Here is an 11,457-nt window from a genome sequence, read left to right as displayed (position 1 = left end):
CACCATTGCAAAGGCTTCCTCACATCATACAACCTGTTAATCCATTTTTATTTGGGGTGGTGCACTGTTATATCCATTCCCTTACTAAAGCTGATTTATTGAAAGGGTTCGTAGACAGCATGAGCTAAGTATTTATCAGCTTTGATTACAGCAAATGGATGAAATCCCTGTCAAACCATTGCCATTCGAGTTTAAAACCGCTCCAATTACTTGGGAAAAATATGAGCCGAATTGTAACCAGTGAACCTAATGGTGTAGTGAATCTAAATGGAAGCACTAGCTTTCACAGCACTGCTCCTTCACCAACCACTAGATAAAGGAGCAGTGCTCCGAAAGCTAGTGCTTCCAAATAAACCTGTTGGACTATAACTTGGTGTTGTGTGATTTTTAACTTTGTACCACGCAGTCCAGCACCGGCATCTCCAAATCCTATTTGGAAGATATATTGATAGACCATAACTCCTCAGAAGAACACAAAACATCAAAAACCTTATCACCTCAAGACTGATCATATTATCGGAATGACTATTTAAAAATGTAATCATGTTTGATTACAATAGTTGAAGGTTAAAAGGGTGATATAGCTGGAGATTTTGTGCAATGGTTAACTAGAAATGAATGATTGTAATGGTAGGAAGAGGTGGAATTATTTGGACAGTTTCTGGACTGAAATGGATCATAGGATCTTTGGTAATTTTATTCAGCAGTACCTGAATTGTGAACCACCTGCTAATTACTGAAGTCAGAAGTTCAATGTGTGCTGCAAGTCACATCCTCCTTTCACCTGAAATCAAATGACTACGGAGAAGCAGAAAAGCATCAATTTCAAGGTAGTAGAGGGTTTATCACTGTAATTATGGGGAAAATTGCTTCAAGAAAAATATTAATGATTGCTGAGCAACCTCCTCTGATCTTACAATTCTGTTTTGCAGACCTGAAGTCAATGAGTAAAGAAGATACCCAGGAAGCTGTAGTCTCCTGAAGTCCTGGTCTCAGAAGACTTCCCTGGGAACTCCGTAGTTTTGGACAGTAATTTTGTCAACCTAGTAAAACCTATGGTCCTGGACTGAAACCAATTCTCCGCAATTTGAATTCAAGTGGAATGGGAATCCAAGCTGGGCAACCTACAACTTAATTGACTGGAAATTTCAATGAATGTGAGAAGTTATTGCTTTTTTATTCCTTTGTTTTCAGACTTTTGACCAGAGGAGCATTTTATTTATCCCATTTTGCCTTAAAATCATCATCTCTGCAGAGATGTTTTTTATATGGTGTGTGTGTGTGTCGATAAAGAGGATATACTTTTAATTCCAAATCATAGTTTATATATTAATCAATTGTTGCTACTTCTTTTAAGAATAAGTTTTATTCACAATATTTGGTTATTTGGAGCTAATTAAAAACTGGTTAATGAAATAACTCCATAGAGGTCAGTATCCTGTCCTTAAGATACCCTTTATTTACACATGGACAATCCTTAAGACTGAGCCAGGTCTCAGGATGAATAGAACCTCTGACATTCCTGTTTATATCTGGCAGCCAGGGCTCCCTGATTAGGGCTGTTAACCTGGATCAATCAGGGAACTCATTCTATGAGATCCACCTGGCTGATCTCATTACAATCATTAAAACCTTTTTTTATTATTCAGGGATTTGATAATCAGCATATTCATCCATTCACAGTTATAACTAAGGAAACGTTTGGGGTTGACAGTTCGAAATTAATGTAGTATCCAATAATGTGAAGAAACGCTAAAGTCTGTCAGGGTAAAGCACGATCTAATTCAAGAACACAATAAAAACTGGGTATTGTCATACATAATGTTACGACACAGTGTAAACCCCTTGCTAATTTAAACCTGACACATAGAGAAGCTCACCTCGCACCATAATCTGTTAAATTTCAAGAGGCAAAGGACTATCCCAGAGGTCACTATTTAAAGTAAAAATTAACAATTTTATTCTTTCAGTCCAACAGAGAACAGTAAAACAACAGCTATTTACAACTCCTTACTCTTAAAACTATCTTTTACTTCCCACTCTACAATACTGGTCTGATATATTCTAAATTTACGGCAAAGTCAATTTCATACCAGGCATAGTCTTTGAATGTGGCGGGTGCATTCCTCATTCCAAAGGGCATCACTTTGAATTGATATAGCCCATTTGGGGTTACAAACGCAGAAATTTCTTTCGCAGTGTCTGATAAAGGTACCTGCCAGTAACCACGCAGTAAATCCAATTTGGTGATGAACTGGCTTATTCAACTTCGATACAGTCCTCCGATCTTGGTATTGGATATGAATCCGATTTTGTAATGGCATTGACCTTCCGATAATGCACACAAAATTGTTGACTTCCGTCCAGTTTGGGAACTAAGACGATTGGCAAACTCCACTAGCTCTGGCTCGGTTCAGTGATGAATGTGGCCTCCATCTCCTCAGTCTGGCTTTGAAAGGATTAAGCCAATAGGGGTGTTGTTTTATCAGAACAGCATTCCCTACATCTACTTCATGTACAATACATTCATCCTCCCCATCTGATTCCTGCATATGTCCTCATAACAAATCTTTCAACTGCATTCTTTGCTCCTCAAATAGATAGTTCACTAACCTATCCCACTCCTCAAGGAGTTCTTCATTTTTTAACATATTTTGAGGCATATCAAGATCTACAACATCTGGATTTGATTCCTCACTCTGCGGGACAGTAACTAACAATTGTTTCTCCAGTTCTTTTTCTCTTCTAGTTATCTGTAGGGGACCTACACACTCATTTATAACCCATGTGAAAGGTTCTTCAAATGCAGGAATTGGCAACAAAGGTGCTGATTTTATTACTGCCTGTGGCTTACCTACCATTTGGCATATATGACACATACGGCAAAAGTTAACCACATCCTTGTGCATTCCAAGCCAATAAAAATGTTTTTGTACTCTAGCCTGAGTCTTTTGTACCCCTAGGTGACCTCCTACAGGTAGTTCATGGGCTACCTGTAACACCTCCTGTCTGTATGCTACTGGCAACACAATCTGGTGCACTTCAGCCCATTTCTCTGCTGCACTAACCTGCTGCGTTCTCCACTTCCATCTTAGGATTCTATCTTTCAGATAATAACCCTCAAGAATACTCCCTGCTACCTTTTCAGAGTACACATCCACATATATATCTTTTATCGTTTTGTCTTGCTATTGCAAGTCCCTTAGTCTTTCAGGACTAAACACTTCTTTCTGACTCTCTGCCTGTTCAGATTGTTCCTGCATCATAATATCAAAAAGGGTGTCCGCCAACTGAACCTCAACTTCTTCACCTTTTTAGTTTTTGCTTCGTGCTGTGACATGATAGTGGGACCTTATTACTACACAGTCTGGGAAAATACCAGGATATTTTTCTTTTAATCCTCAGTTCCCAACAACGGGTGTCACTCCCACCTTGGACCTGCTAAATCATTCCCAAGAACAAACTGGATTCCTGGAACTGACACTCCCGCTGTTACTTCCCCAGTCTTGAGTTGACACTCCAACCTGATCTTACATAGGGGAATTCTAAATTTCTGTTCATCTATCCCACAAATTACCAGACTCTCAGGTAACATCAGAAAGAATGCAAATTCGCTTATCTCTTATTATTAGAGACTGGGTTAGATTCTGTATCTCTCAAAATTATAACTTCTTGCCCTTCACCCCCATTCTTTCTGAGTAAACTTTCCCTACAGAGGTGAATTCTTTGTAGAGATCCGGCACTCACTCCAAACCCAGCCCTTGCCTATGCTGTGCACTCTCCTGCAGCTCCTTGGCTTTTCTTGGGGTCTCCTTTACCACTTTCACTAATGCCACTCGCTTAGCTTCTTTTCCAGATTTTTTCCCACAGTGCCTTTCTTTAACGACCAGCACTGTGTCGTTACGTGTCCCACCTTCTGGCAGTGAAAACACCTTTTCCAGAGCCCTTCTGAAACCACCGGCACTGTAATTTTCTGTATCCCACTCCATTACAGTGAAAACACCTGAGGCCTTTCACCTCCTATCCACCCTCTTGGGGTTCTTTAACCTATGGTAAACTCTTACTAGTATTCTCCAGCCTTTGTTTCATATTGTAGGAACTTCCCTTCTCCCAACTTCTATCTCTCACAGGATGAAATTCTGGCCGGAAGCTTGGTCTTATGCACCAACATGTACTCATCTGCTAACTCTGCTACCCTTCTCACTTTCTGAATTTTCTGTTCCTCTGTGTGAATTCTTATCACCTCTGGAAGTGAGTTTTTAACCTCCTCCAGCAGAATAATCTCTCTTAGAGCCTCAATGGTCTTATCCATCTTTAAGGCCTGCACCCATATATCAAAATGACTATGTTTAATTCTTTTGAACTCATCATAAGTCTGACCTGGTTCTTTCTTTATGCTTCTGAGCCGTTGTCTATATGTTCTGGTACCAATTCATAAGCACTTAAAATAGCCTGTTTGACCTCTTCATAATCTCTCGATCCCTCATCTGACAGAGCGGCAAATACCTCACCAGCTCTACCTACCAGTTTAGTCTGAACTAGCATTATCCATAAATCTTCGGACCACTCCATCTGCCTAGCCAATTTTTCAAATGAAATAAAGAAGGCTTCGACAACTTTCTCATCAAATTGTGGCAGAGTTTTGACATATTTCTATATATCACTACCTTCTCTTTTAATCCCCATCCTGTAAACTTGATTTTGCTGACTAAGTCACAACTTCTCAAGTTCAAATTTTCTCTCTTTTTGCTCAGCTAACAGCCTTCTCTCTCTGGATATTGTCATCCATAATGTTACGACACGGTGTAAACCCCTCTGCCAATTTAAACCTGACACACAGAGAAGCTCACCTCGCACCATAATCTGTTAAATTTTGAGAGGCAAAGGACTATCCCAGAGGTCATTATTTAATGTAAAAATTAACAATTTTATTCTTTAAGTCCAGCAGAGAACATTAAAACAACAGCTATATACAATTCCTTTCTCTTTAACCTATATTTTACCTCCAACCCTACAATACTGGTCTGATAAATTCCCTCTTAAATTTACAACAAAATCAATTTCAAACCCAGGTGTAGTCTTCAGATGTCGAACTTTCTCTGTAGATTCCTTTTGGTTGACTTTGGTGTTCTGCTGCACAGATTTCTTTTAGACTGGTACCTTTCAGAAACCTATTCGGCGAGCAGACTGTTGTTGGCCCTCTTTGCTGTTTTCCCCCTAACTGTTCAAAATGTCTGATTTTATACTCCAAATATCAGATAATTTCATTGGTTTGATGTCAATCCAAATAGTAAAATTCAAATTCGATTGGATTTTGGTATCTGGGGCATAATTTAAACTGATTGGCTGAATTTGAATTTGTTTTTTTCCATGGCAACACAGCACCAGCTATTTGTGTCAATCAAATGTTACATTTTTAAATCTTACAGCACACCATGTGCTTCTCTAAGTCCTTGCCAGCTTCCTCTCTCTGTACATACCTATACCTTCATAACAATAAGAAATAAGAGCAGGGGTAGGCCATTTGGCCCATCGAGCCTGCTTCACCATTCAGTAAGATCATAGCTGATCTTTTCATGGCCTTAGCTCCACTTATCCGCCCTCTCACCATTATCCTTAATTCAGTTCCTGTTCAAAAAAATTAACTTAGCTTTAAAAACATTCAATGAAGCAGCCTCAATTACGTCACTGGGCATGGAACGCCACAGATTCGCAATCCTCTGGGTGAAGAAGTTCCATCTCAACTCAGTTCTAAATCTTCTACCTCTCATTTTGAGGCTATGCCTTCCTGTCCTAGTTTCACCCGGCAGTGGAAAAATCCTCTCTACTTCTATGTTATCTATTCCCTTCATAATTTTATATGTTTCCGTAAGATCCCCCCCTCATTCTTCTAAATTCCAATGAATATAATCCCAGTCTACTCAGTCTCTTCCCATAACCTAACGCCTCATCTCTGGAATCAACCTAGGGAACCTCCCTCTGGTGACAGTACATCTTTTCTCAAGTAAGAAGACCAAAACTGCATGCAGTACTCCAGGTGTGGCCTCACCAGCACCCTGTACAGCTGCAACATAATCTCCCTGCTTTTAAACTCAATCCCCTTAGTAATGAAGGATAAAATTCCAACTGCATTTTTAAAAATATATTTTTATTGAAAAATAGATTTTTTTAATATTACAACAAATACAAAACAATATAATTCAAAACAATATAAAGAAAGAACACCAAAAAATAATTTTAAAACTCAAACTGCCCTCATGTACAAATGTATAAATATATAAAAATAAAGTTAAAAATCACACAACACCAGGTTATAGTCCAAACAGGTTTAATTGGAAGCACACTAACTTTCGGAGCGCCGCTCCTTCATCAGGTGATTTTGGAGGATACAATTGTAAGGCACAGAATTTATAGCAAACATTTGCAGTGTGATGTAACTGAAATGTTTTAAAAAACCCAACTTACTACTTAACTAAATAAATAATAACTAACAAACTAATAAAAAAAACACAGCTCAGCAAAAGCAAAACACTAACTCTCAAATATCGAGAGCATTACTTTTCACATATTCATACATTCACTGCCCCCCCCCGCCTGGATATTGGACTCGTAAAGCACAATCGTTATGGCTATATAAAAGCCCTTATTAGTGTGACAGACAAATCTGTGTCCCGATAGACCAAAAAGGGCTGCCATGTCTTCTAGAGATTATCAGTTTTGTGGTGTACCATACTTATAAGAAAATCCAAGGGGATATGCTCCATAACAATTGTACACCAACCCGACAGGCGCAGAGGATTTTAGGGACTCCCAACCAAACAAGGTGTTCTTTCTTTCACAGAAAGTGAGGGTGTTAAAAAGTTTTTTCTTGTGTGTATTTGTAGGGAATACACTGGTCAGGCCAAAAAGAAGAAAGATCGAGTCCTCCTCCACCCTTACACCCAAAATCCCCTCCATTGCACCTGCCACAGTGCTCCAGTATGTTTGAAGCTTACCACAGGACCAGGGACAATGGGTAAGAATGCTTGTTCCAACTTTACACTTGGGCTTGTCGAAGATACCTCTGGTTTAAGTTTTGACAAACGATCCAGAGCTAAGTGGACCCTGTGGAGAATATTCAACTGTAAAGCGTGGGTCCTATTGCAAATTGATATCTTTCTTGCATTTTCCCAAATATCTTCACATGCCTCTGAGACCTCAATGCCTGGATCTCTCTCCTACTCCCTGAAAAGACAATCTAACTCATCTGACAGGCCACCCCCCAATTGATAATGTAAGGTGCTGGCAGAAAGTGTACTCTTAGCACTGAGCACCCTCCTCCCTATGACGGATTTGTAGAGATCAGTCAAAAGCATAGTCTTTTTTTGGATAAAATCCCTCATTTGAAAAAAAACAAAAGAGGTCCCTGCTAGATAGCTTGTATTTCTGCGCTAACTGGTCAAAAGACATCATTATGTCTCCCTCAAATAAATCATGTTGTAGAAGAATCACTCCATGTTCTATAAAAAAAACTAACAAGAGATGCAGAAAATCCTTCATAAAATTAAACTTTAATCTTGCAAAATCAAAGCCGTGAGAGCTAGCAAAATGCCTTTCCCTGACTCCCCACAGGTCCTCTGTTCTCCTGCAACTTATACAGTTATTCTTTATGCATTTATCGGATAATATTAGCATAACCAGTCATGGTGGCTTGCTTTATCTTTCTAAACTAATCATCCTCTGCCACACTGGTTCCCTCCATCACACTTAACCTATCACATTACAAACAAAAGGGAGATGATGGTGTAGTGGTAATGTTACTGGACGAGCAAACCATAATCCTAGGCTAGTGTTCTTGGGGGTGGCACGGTGACTCAGTGGTTAGCACTGCTGCCTCACAGCACCAGGGACCCAGGTTCGATTCCAGCCATTCTCCCTGTGTCTGCGTGGGTTTCCTCTGGGTGCTCCAGTTTCCTCCCAGAGTCCAAAGATGTGCAGGTCAGGTGAATTGGCCATTCTAAATTGCCCATAGTGTTAGGTGCATTAGTTAGAGGGAAATGGGGCTGGGTGAGTTAATCTTCGGAGGGTGGGTGTGGACTTGTTGGGCCAAAGGGCCAGTTTCCACACTGTAGGGAATCTAATCTAAACACCATCATCTTCAGCATTAGCTCAGCTACCAGTGATTCAGCTAACCTATCACACTGCACTACCTTTATCTGTTACTGGAGCCCTGTAGTATGATCCAAGCATGCATTACAACACTAAGTTAATTACATAACTGCCAGAGTAACTTCCATAATCACCCATGCAAGACACAACCTTAGCCACCCAATGTTTGAATCCTCAATCCATCATCCCGTTTGAAAACCTGGCATATCCACTACAGGTGTAAGAACAGATGTTTTGTGAATACTGCCTTCCCTCAGCCGAATTGCCTTCCATGCTTTAACAGTACTGATAACGATTGGGTTATGGCAGTATTCCTTAACTGTCCTCATTTTGTCCAAAAACAGCAAACTAGAAAGGGGGCACTTTGCCTGAGAGGTTTCGATATCTAACAATATTGAAAAAGGATCCCCTAAAGCCCAATCACTCACATAAGCTAAAAGTTGATGTCTGGGAGATCCACTCCCCCCAGTCTGTGAGGCAATTGCGGTTTAACTAATTCAATAAGGGGCCACTTACGATGCTAAATAGAAGAGTTGAACCAGCCTTTCAGTTTCCTGAACGTTTGCTTAATACAAATTAGGGGGAGCATCTGTATAGGGTACAACAAACGGGGAGAATATTCATCTTAAGAGCTGTCCGACCTCACCATGAGACCAGAATTGCCTCTCATCTTTGAATGTCTTGTTTGATTTTGTCGAATAATTGAACAAAATTAGCTTTAAGCAATCGATCAAGAACTGGAGTGATGAATATGCCCAAATACATAAGCCTCCCCCCGCACCGTGACCACTTAAATGGGAATCGAGATTCGCCCTCAAGACCGAGCACATTCATAAGACCACTTATAGGCATAGCCTCTGATTTTGCAAAATTAATCTTGTACCCCAAAAAAGGTGCCAAACGATCTAACGCATTATATCAGGCGAGGCACTGAAACTGCTGGATTTGACAAAAAAAAGCACCTCATATGCATACAATGAAATCTTATGTAATTTTGACCCCAGTTCTGGAGCCGATAGATTGGGATCCCTACGAATGATCTCTGCCAACGGTTCAATTACCAATGTAAAATGCAACGGTGAAAGGGGTCAGGCCTGCTGGCTGCCCCTAATAATGCTAAAATTGCTTGATCGTACCTCATTGATGATGACCGCAGCGAGAGGGTCACTGTAGAGAACCCTTACCCATCTTATAAAAGCTTCGCCCAAGCCAAACTGCTCGAGAATATAAAAAAGGTACTCAACTCGGTCAAATACCTCCTCTGCATCTAGAGAAATCACCAATCCCTGTATGACTGTTGTTGACACGCTTGAATTACATCAAGCACCCTCCTAACATTATTGGAGGATCTGCGTACCTTTATGAAGCCCATCTGGTGCTCTTTAAGAATAGAAGGTAACATCATTTCCAGCCTTAACGCAAGAGTCTTAGAAAGGATTTTAAAGTCAATTTTTATAAGTGAAGTGGGCCTGTAAGAAGCACACTGCTCCGGGACCTTACCTTTTTTAAGAATAAGCAAAATATTGGCCTCTCTGAGATGGTGGGAGATGATTGTGACTGTACGAGTCATTGAACATGTTGAGCATCGGGCCTAACAATATTCTTATAAATTCCTGATAGAATTGCTGGAAGGTCCGTCAGGACTGAATGCCTTTCCACTCTGAAACTGTTTCACAGCCTCCTGCACCCTCTTGCTCTGATAAAGGGGCATTGAGAAAAGACTCTTTTTCGGGGGTCACACCTAGGAGCTCCAGATCTTTGAAAAAGGATTCCATCTTGGCCTGCCCGTCCTCACAACCTTCAGATTGCTATAATTCAGAGTAAAATCTCTGGAATGCCACATTAATCTTTTTGGAATTACATGCTAGGTTCCCAGACCTTTCCCTAGACGATGTAATGGATTGAGGGGCACTCCTTTTCCTGGCGAGATACACTAAATACTTGCCCAATTTGTCACCATGCTCATATAACCTTTGTTTTGCGAAAGTAAGCTCCTTCTTTGCTGTCTATGAGAGCACGGAATTCAATGCAGACCATAGCGCTGTAATCCTGTACCTTGGCCAACGAGGGCCTGTCAAAGTAAATCTTCTCAGCTGCTTTCAACCGTGCTTTAAGGAGACATTGCTGCTCACCCTTCTGCCACTTCCTACTGGCAGAATACGAAATAACTAAGCCCTTAGCATAGGCTTTGGCAGTTTCCCAACTGTTGGACAGGCTACTAACCGAGCCTGAAATAATGTATAGGAATGCCCTAAGTTCCATAGAGAAGTACTCCACAAACTTATTACCCTTAAGGATAATGGGATCCATTCGCCAGTGCCTCCAGCTCACTATCGCATCCTTAATCTTAACCAACAGGTACATTGGAGCATGATCAGAGATGGTAATATTATCAGTCATACAAGATGCTTACCAAGTCCAGGGTTCCCACTGAGGTCAGAAAAAAACCAATCCTCGTGTGACATCTGTGTGGATTGGAAAATAACATAAAATCTCTGCCTGTAGGGTGGAGACGCCTCCAGACGTCCACCAACCCTAACTCCACACACAGATCCACTAATTGTTTAGTTTGTACGGAGAGGTTTTGGGAGTGTTGGAGACATGGTGTGTGAAGAGCAGAAAAGTACAATTCACAGTATTTATTGCTGTAAATTTCAATTATTCCGATTATGTATTCGAATACAACTTATAGATTTGGTTTTAAAACTTGCAGACCACCACCATCCCACACCAACCGCCATTCCGGGTTTGAATTTGCACATGGGACGAGCGGGGCCGAGAGCACGAGAGGAGCCGGAGCCGAGCGCGGCGCAGACCAGGAGCCGACAGGAGCCGAGCGCGGCGCAGTCCCGGAGCCGAGAGGAGCCGAACGCGGCGCAGACCCGGAGCCGAGAGGAGCCGAGCGCGGCGCAGTCCCGAAGTCAAGAGGAGCCGAGCGCGGCGCAGACCAGGAGCCGAGCGCGGCGCAGTCCCGGAGCCGAGAGGAGCCGAACGCGGCGCAGACCCGGAGCCGAGAGGAGCCGAGCGCGGCGCAGTCCCGAAGTCAAGAGGAGCCGAGCGCGGCGCAGTCCTGAAGTCAAGAGGAGCCGAGCGCGGCGCAGACCCGGAGCCGAGAGGAGCCGAACGCGGCGCAGACCCGGAGCCGAGAGGAGCCGAACGCGGCGCAGACCCGGAGCCGAGAGGAGCCGAACGCGGCGCAGACCCGGAGCCGAGAGGAGCCGAACGCGGCGCAGACCCGGAGCCGAGAGGAGCCGAGCGCGGCGCAGACCCGGAGCCGAGAGGAGCCGAGCGCGGCGCAGACCGGAAGCC

At 42.2% G+C, this 11,457-nt stretch overlaps 1 long non-coding RNA gene across 1 annotated transcript; it reads left to right on the top strand.

Annotated features, from left to right (window-relative positions):
• The first annotated feature begins 117 nt into the window (after positions 1 to 117).
• LOC122547626 (uncharacterized) lies at positions 118 to 11,038 on the top strand. Its single transcript, XR_015760932.1, has 4 exons — positions 118 to 830; positions 933 to 1,157; positions 6,885 to 7,015; positions 10,862 to 11,038. It is a non-coding gene; the product is annotated as an uncharacterized LOC122547626 (long non-coding RNA).
• Positions 11,039 to 11,457: the final 419 nt, after the last annotated feature.

The sequence above is a fragment of the Chiloscyllium plagiosum genome, unplaced genomic scaffold (assembly GCF_037043375.1).
Source record: "Chiloscyllium plagiosum isolate Xiang-an unplaced genomic scaffold, Cpla_swu_hap1 HiC_scaffold_22, whole genome shotgun sequence".
Taxonomy (NCBI): Eukaryota; Metazoa; Chordata; class Chondrichthyes; order Orectolobiformes; family Hemiscylliidae; genus Chiloscyllium; species Chiloscyllium plagiosum.
Note: the sequence above shows the minus strand (reverse complement) of the source record. Positions and strands in the feature narration are given on the sequence as shown.